Below are 7552 nucleotides of genomic sequence, written 5' to 3'. Positions count from 1 at the left end.
GGCGCAGGGTAGCAGGAAGCTCTCCACATACTCACCGGACCTGGGCTAGGACTGGGTCTGGGGGTTCCCGGAAGTCGGCAGAAATTCCTACTCGGCGGGAGGGGTGGGGGGCCAAAAAATTAGAATTTAGTGTTCATTTTAATATAGTAACAGCAAATATGCAGAAGTGAAACTTGTGGAATTTATAGGAGTTAATATAAAATAGACATAGGTGTTCTGCTATCCCTAATTTTAGAATTACAGCTAATCTACAGATTGACAATACTATTTCTACCTTTAGTATTCTGTATTATTTATAAATCCTATTTTCCAGAATCCATTTGAGTTCTTATTAATCCTTGTAACTTCACGTCATTGAGAAAGCAACCATATATATGGTATGGGTCTAGCACATTTTCAGAATTTGTTTTAGAATTATAGACCTGGGGTTGGCCAAATAGCTCAGCAGATTAAAGCACCTGCTTAGGCAGATTCAGGGACTGGGTTTGATCCCTTGCATGCCATGCTTGCCCCTACCCAAGAGCACACTGAGATTGTGAATGAGACTACACATGGTAGCACGCACCTGTATCCCAGAACTTGGGAGGCTGAAAACAGAGGGATCACTAGGAGTCTGATCTGTGTAGTGAGACCCTGTGGACCCTGTAGTAACAACAACAAAAAAAAAAAGAAAAAAAAAAAGAAAAAAAATATAGACCCATTCTAGGAGAAGTAAGATCATTATGTTTTAACAATTTTAAAAGTTTACTATAATCTACCGATCATTTGCATTCTCAAAAATCAGAAAACAGTATATAGGGAGAAAAATCCTATTTTTATCTCAGACCTTTAAAAATACTATAAGAATATTAATAAAAACCAGTTACAAAATGACTAAATTTCTTTATCAAACTCCCTTTCCTAAGAATGATAAAGACTAGATCTAATGATGTATATTGGAAAATGTGCTGCATATAAATATTTTATTATTTTTACTTATTTTTTTTTCAAATTCATTTCAAAATCCTAAGAATATATGCAACTGTCTGTATAGTATAGCTGGAGAAAGTATAGCACAATAATAAGAAATTAGGTTTCTAAAGTTAGGCTTCCTAGGGGGCTGGCGGGATAGCTTATTTGTCTAAAGCACCTGCCTAGGCATACTCAGTCAGCTGCAGGGGACTGCAGTTTGATCCCCAGCACCACATACCACACACCATACTCAACCTTAAGGCAAGCCTAACCAGCCAATAGAAAAAAAAAAAAAAAAGAATCCTTCTAAAGTTAGGCTTCCTTGTTTCAAATCTCTGTCTTCCATTTTACTGATATAGGTTTTTTTTTTTTTAATCTTTGGAAAGTTATCTGATTTTTCCTTACTGCTTTCATCTGCACAATGGGAATGTTAATATGGTAATCTCTACAGTTCTAGAAAGAATAAAGAGAATTAAGGAACACTTTAAACTTTGATTGAAACATTGCCAAAGGGCTTGATACAGTGCTTTCCTATGCGTAATCAATATTTGTTATAATTATCTCCATTGAACTAAGTAAGGTTCAGGATAAAGCTATAGTATGTCTGTGTATGCATATATGCACATATATTTAAAGAATACTGTATATAGTTAGTATGTATGCAAATATTCGTATGAATTCTACTTTAAGTATACACAGTTCAGTAGAAAAGAAGGCAACTTGCCTATAATCAACACTGTCCATGAATAAGGATGATAGGGGATTGAAACCAGGAAGTCTAACTTTAGAGCTGTTTGCTCTTAATCACTGTATTATAGTTCTTCAGATTATATTCACTGGAATTAGACAGTCATGTGTCAATTGGCATATTCTAAATGCCTCTTTGAAACAAGAGACATGAAGGTAAATTGAAAGGCCATAAGAGACTTCCTGCAAAGTATGTGTCTTGATATTTATTGATTTCATTACAGTCGTTGTTTCTGGTTTTCTTCCAGCAGAAATAATATATGTAAACATCAGTAGCACATTACTTACTATTAGTTCTCAATAAAATGTGGTGGTTATTGATTATCATAATCTTTTCCCTCAAGTTCAACACAAGGGTGAAACCTATTATTTGAAAAACATAAATAAAATGTCTTATATAGCTGAGTGTCCCAGGGAAATGTTCTCAGTGTGACCATTAGTTCTGATATCTAAACTTCATTGTATGAAGACACACCTAGCAGATTACTCAAGCATGCTTCTGAGTGTGTCTGTGGAAGTCGAGGTAGCATGGCCTTGGGTAGTATATATGGTCCCTTCTTGTACCTCTGTGACACTGATTCTCTGCTCTGACTCTCACTTGAACCAAACAGCTTAGCTGTACCATGCCCTTGCTGACTGTGTACTGGAATCTTGTGAAACCATGAGCCAAATTAAACTTTCTCCTTTAAGTTATGAGTGTTGGGTATTATGTCTAGCAATTGGAAAGTTGAGTAAGGCAGAAAATTGGTATTAAAGAAGTGGGATTGTTGTTGGGATTTACCTGGTCATGTTATTTAGAAGCCTCTGGGAATGGCTCATGGAGAAAGTTTGGAGAGGTTTGGAGAAGCTGGCTAAAAAGTCTGTAAAATGTTATAAATAGAATTTAATGAAAGCCATGATGCTGATAGGAGTATAGGCAGTAAAAAACAGGCTTAGAGGTTTAAGATAGGACCAAGGACATCTTTGGATATTTAAATTTATTTTATTTTATTGTTAAAGAGAGTACAAATTAGAATTAAAACAAAAAATTACAAGTGATACAGAATTTCACTTAATTCATAATTGGCTATTGAACTAGAAGGCATGTTGTCACACTCTGGCCAAAACTTGTATACTTTTTGTATATATCCTGAGACTCTGTAGGGGCCTGGGATTAAAGGCAGTATACTAATTAATCTGGTGAAGGAAATTTCAAGACAGCTCAGCATTTAGGTTGTGATGTGGCTATTACTGGATAATTTTATCCAGATTGATAGTAAGAATAAGTGATAAAAGGAAGAGCAGAGCAGTTTGAAATCTTAAGTTTTTGTCTAGAAGGAACCTCCTACCTTTAAAATAGAGGCAGGAGGAGTTATGACTGATGAAGAGACTGATGTCATTAAAATAAAAGAAAATACTTTGTACAGGGACAAGAAGAAAGACACTTTGAAGGCATTTCAGGAATCACAGGACCCCACCAATGGCAGGGTTAATGGTGCAAAAATGTCAACCTTTCATTTGAGAAGAGAGTCCCAAGGATACCTGCTCAAGAGTGCCCTGTTAGAGAAATTGTTCCTTGGGATTCATTTCACCAGGCTTAACCAAGCAGGCACTCAGAGGTTGTTGCAGCCATGGTCACAGGGGACCTGGCTACTGCTTCTGCTGACAGCAAACCATAGTGTTTTCCACATGCTGATGGTTTTTACCAACATGCGGAATACAGTATTTGTGGAGTCAGGGAGATTTACACTCAGATTTCAAAGGAAAACCTTGTATGCAAAGAAAGGAGCCCCTAAAAGGATTTTTACATGAAACTTAGAAGCCAGATGTGCAATAGAGACTGCATGGCTTTGGAGATATCAGGCTAGTGGAATGTCTGCTGTGGAAACCTGAAGACAGTGGATGAATGGGGCCAGCCCAAGAGGGAGGCCTTGTGGAGTGCAACCAGCAAAGCCATAGGGGTGGGGCTATTCAGGTCCTCTGAAATTTATGTTTTGTCAGCATGTGCCCTGTATGCTCATGTGGAGCTACAGGATTTAATATTTACCTTTTTAAAAAAAATCTTTTGTCTAATTCTTTCCTGTCCTCCATTCTTCTATTTTTATAATGGGAATATTTACCCTTTGCCATTGTACCTTGGGATTATGTAACTCTTTAATTTTTTTTAACAGAGGTTCACAGCTAAGAATTTGCTTTGAATGTCAGAAGAGAATTGGACTTACACTTTTGAACAATACTGGAACTGTTAAGTCTTTAGGGACAGGATTATTGCATCTCCAGTTATTTCATCATGCTACATGAAATTAGAAGCTTTTGTCTTCATTTGAACATTAAGTATAGTTTTAAGAGATGTGTTAGGTGTAAGGTTGACAAGAGTTTAATTGTGACTGTTAATCCTGATGTCAGTTTCACTGGATTAAGAAACCTATAACAGAGTAGGGAGGTATGTTTCAGAGAGTTTCTAGTTGGATGATGGAGGAGTGACACTGGGTATTGTGTATGGTACCTTCTCTTTCCTCTGTGGCGCTATTCCCTGCTCTGTTACCTCGCTTTCATGCTTTTGTACTAGCTGCACTGTCTGTCTGGAATTGTCTTACTCATTCTGATAGTCCTATTTGTCTTGGAATACTAAGTGTACATCTGGTACAATGCTCAACATTAATACTATTTAAAAGTCTATGTGCTGTTTTTCCCATCTTGCAAGATGACAGGTGAAAAAACTGAGAAGCCAGACACTAAGGAGAAGAAACCTGAAGCCAAGAAGGCTTCTGCCAGTGGTACTGGTAGAAAGGGTAAGGTGAAGGCAAAAACGTCCAAGAAGGGGCAGCTCCATTGCAGCTGAAATCCTGTTCTGGTTAGAGGAATGGGTAGATATTCCAGATCTGCCATGTATTGCAGAAAGTCTTTGTACAAGAGAAAGTACACAGCTGCTAAATCAAAGATTGAGAAGAAAAAGAAGGAAAAAGTTCTTGTTACAAGCACAAAACTGGTCAGTGGGGACAAGAACAGAGGTACCTGGGTGGTTGTTAAGCTTTGAAAACTGCCTAGATATTACCCTACTGAAGATGTGCCCTGGAAGTCCTTAAGCCATGGCAAGAAATCCTTCAGTCAGCATGTGCAGAAACTTTGAGCTAGCATCACACCTGACACCATCTTGATCATCCTCACCGAGTGTCACAGAGGCAAGAGAGTGGTCTTCCTGAAGCAGTTGGCCAGTGGCTTGCTACTTGTGACTACACCTCTTGGCCTTAATCATGTTCCTCTACAAAGAACACACCAGAAATTTGTTATTGCTACCTCTACAAAAATTGATATCAGCAAAATGAAAATCCCCAAACGCCTCACTGATGTTTACTTCAAGAAGAAGAAGCTGCGGAAACCCAGACACCCGGAAGGTGAGATCTTCGACACTGAGAAAGACAGATACCAGATTTCAGAGCAGTGCAAGGTGAATGAGAAAGCAGTGGACTCACAGACTTTAGCAAAAATCAAAGCTGTTCCTCAGCTCTGGGGATACCTGTGATCAGTTTGTGGTCTAACAAATGGAATTTATCCTCATGAATCAGTGTTCTAAATTTTTTACTAAGAACCTGATTAAATAACTGATGGGGCCAGGGAGAATAACTGATACATTAAAAGAATAAAAAAGTCTATGTACTTATATGCATTCTCTCTCAGAATGTAAAACCTTAGGAGGTCATTATATTTTAAAAATTGTATACACATTCTGGCACATATTTAATGATTAATAAATGCTGAGACAACTAAAAGATTATGTTTAATAAACTTAAGAATACTACAATTTGCCATAGGGCTACAAAAATTATATTTCTTTTTACATGTTTTTTTGTATGGAATTCAAACTCAGGACCTTGTGCTTGCCAGGTAGGTACTGTGTCACTGAGCTATACACCAATCCAAAATTAAATTTCTGAAGTTCATTCAGGGATTATTTACTTTGAACTGGGGATTTAAAATATGTGTTAGCAATCATCGTGAATGATAATAGTAGCCAAATATTAATAATAGAACAACAGTGAAAAGAATAAATAGCATACCATTCGATATGTTGCTTGGAAATTGTACTAGAATTAAAGATGGTATAAAATTATGAGACTTTAGGTAAAATTAAAAATATAACACCCATTGTTTTTCTATTTCTCCAAAATTATTATTAAATGAAAAGGATTATTTAGAACTTTCTCACTCCTAGGAGTAAATGGGTGTGGTAAGAATAGGTGAGGGAAAAAAAGTGACAATATTTGGTGAGCAGAATAGTAGATGGCAAGTAGAAGTATATTGGTCTACTGAGAAGGTAGAATTGTAAGCTGGCAATGGCAAACAGTAAGAACCAATCCAGTGTACACTAAGTTTCCTAAAAAGACACCAGATATCTCTGAAAGACGGAGTTTGCTGAGGTAAAACTTGGTTTAAAAGTCAACTACATTCCCTGATCATTTTCTTCCATCACTTCAGATTGCAAATATCACCCCTATTCCAGCAAAAGATGAGCTGTATTTTCTAGAGAGAGTGAAAAAGAAACTCACTGAACTAGGTGACTCAGGTATGGATGAAGTCAGAAAACACCATATAAAGATAGCAGGATTCAGAGAGAATTATGTGATCCCAACTCATTCCCTTTATTTTGTTCCTAGATGCTATCAGCTCGCCTTTCAACTACCAGGCAGAATACTAGAGGATCTTTCTTTCTGCCATCTAATTAGCTCAAGAGGAAACCCACACACACATTGACAAAGAAATTACCAAGCTAAATCGCCTTACAGTATGGTCGAAGTTGACAAACTACCACACACGCTGTTTTATACTCTTCAATATGAGCAGACAAGCACAGATCATGAGACTTCTGAAGAAAAGCTCTAACACGAAAGAAGATAACAAATAGAAAGAAATAAATATGTTGGGTACAGAAAGTATGGTGGAGTGGAGGAAGAAGCTTTCCAAGTTCTTTCATTAAAACCCTTGCAGAAATAAGGGCATCTACTTAACAGTAGAGGGCTCTTATGTGGAAGCACTGAGAGAACAAAAAGCTCTTAGAAATAGAATGATAGTTCAAATGAAAAGCTAAGCACAAAGTGTAGGTGTGATGGTTTGCAAAACAAGCACAAACAGGAAAATAGGACAGGAAGAATGTTAGAAAACATAAGGCCCAATATCTGACATAGCATCTCTAGAAAGAGAAAGAAGGGAAAGAGGAAAAAATAATCCATAATAGTTTAAAAATATTAAGAAAGGAGACAGATGTGAGTGCTCTTAGAATCTTTTTTTTTTTTTTTTGTTCATCATTACTCATTTATTCAGATGGTGTGACACAAAGCTCTTAAACAATGAGCAGATTGAAGCCAGATTATCAGATTGTTTTCTTTCTTGATGGGTGGTTTTGTTACCAACTATTATAGATAACTAGGTTATGTAGAAATATTATAAGCAGTCAGACAGGGCTGGGCCATCAAGGGTGTCAGTGAAGAAGATGAGAACACATTACAGCTGTGGTTAGAAGTGCATCTGTTGGAGGCTGGGTCTCAAGATAAAGCTAGAATGACCAGGCCTACATATCTCCAGAGGGGATAAGACACTTGGTATTATCTGGCCCAATAAAGTATAGATAGATAGATAGATAGATAGATAGATAGATAGATAGATAGATAGATATCAATTATGCCATAAGGGACCAAGAGCCTCCTATTCATAGGTTTCATCCTTGCCAAGAACCTAATAATATTTTTTGACCTAACGTTGAATTGTTCAGGTACACCATTTGATAGCATTTTGATGAGCCAAATGTTTATTTACATTACTGTTTTCTTCCTCATCTGAATCATGATCTTCATCGTGTACTTCTCTGTCATGTTTTGTT

General features: G+C 37.0%; 1 protein-coding gene and 1 pseudogene across 7 annotated transcripts in view; both read left to right on the top strand.

Moving 5' to 3' along the window:
* Positions 1 to 7552, top strand: part of Slc4a10 (solute carrier family 4 member 10) — a 416671-nt gene that overhangs the window by 172001 nt on the left and 237118 nt on the right. The gene's annotated exons all lie outside the window — the stretch shown is intronic.
* On the top strand, positions 4382 to 5251 carry LOC105742024 (annotated as a pseudogene).

The sequence above is a fragment of the Octodon degus genome, unplaced genomic scaffold (assembly GCF_000260255.1).
Source record: "Octodon degus isolate 3935 unplaced genomic scaffold, OctDeg1.0 scaffold00032, whole genome shotgun sequence".
Taxonomy (NCBI): Eukaryota; Metazoa; Chordata; class Mammalia; order Rodentia; family Octodontidae; genus Octodon; species Octodon degus.
Note: the sequence above shows the minus strand (reverse complement) of the source record. Positions and strands in the feature narration are given on the sequence as shown.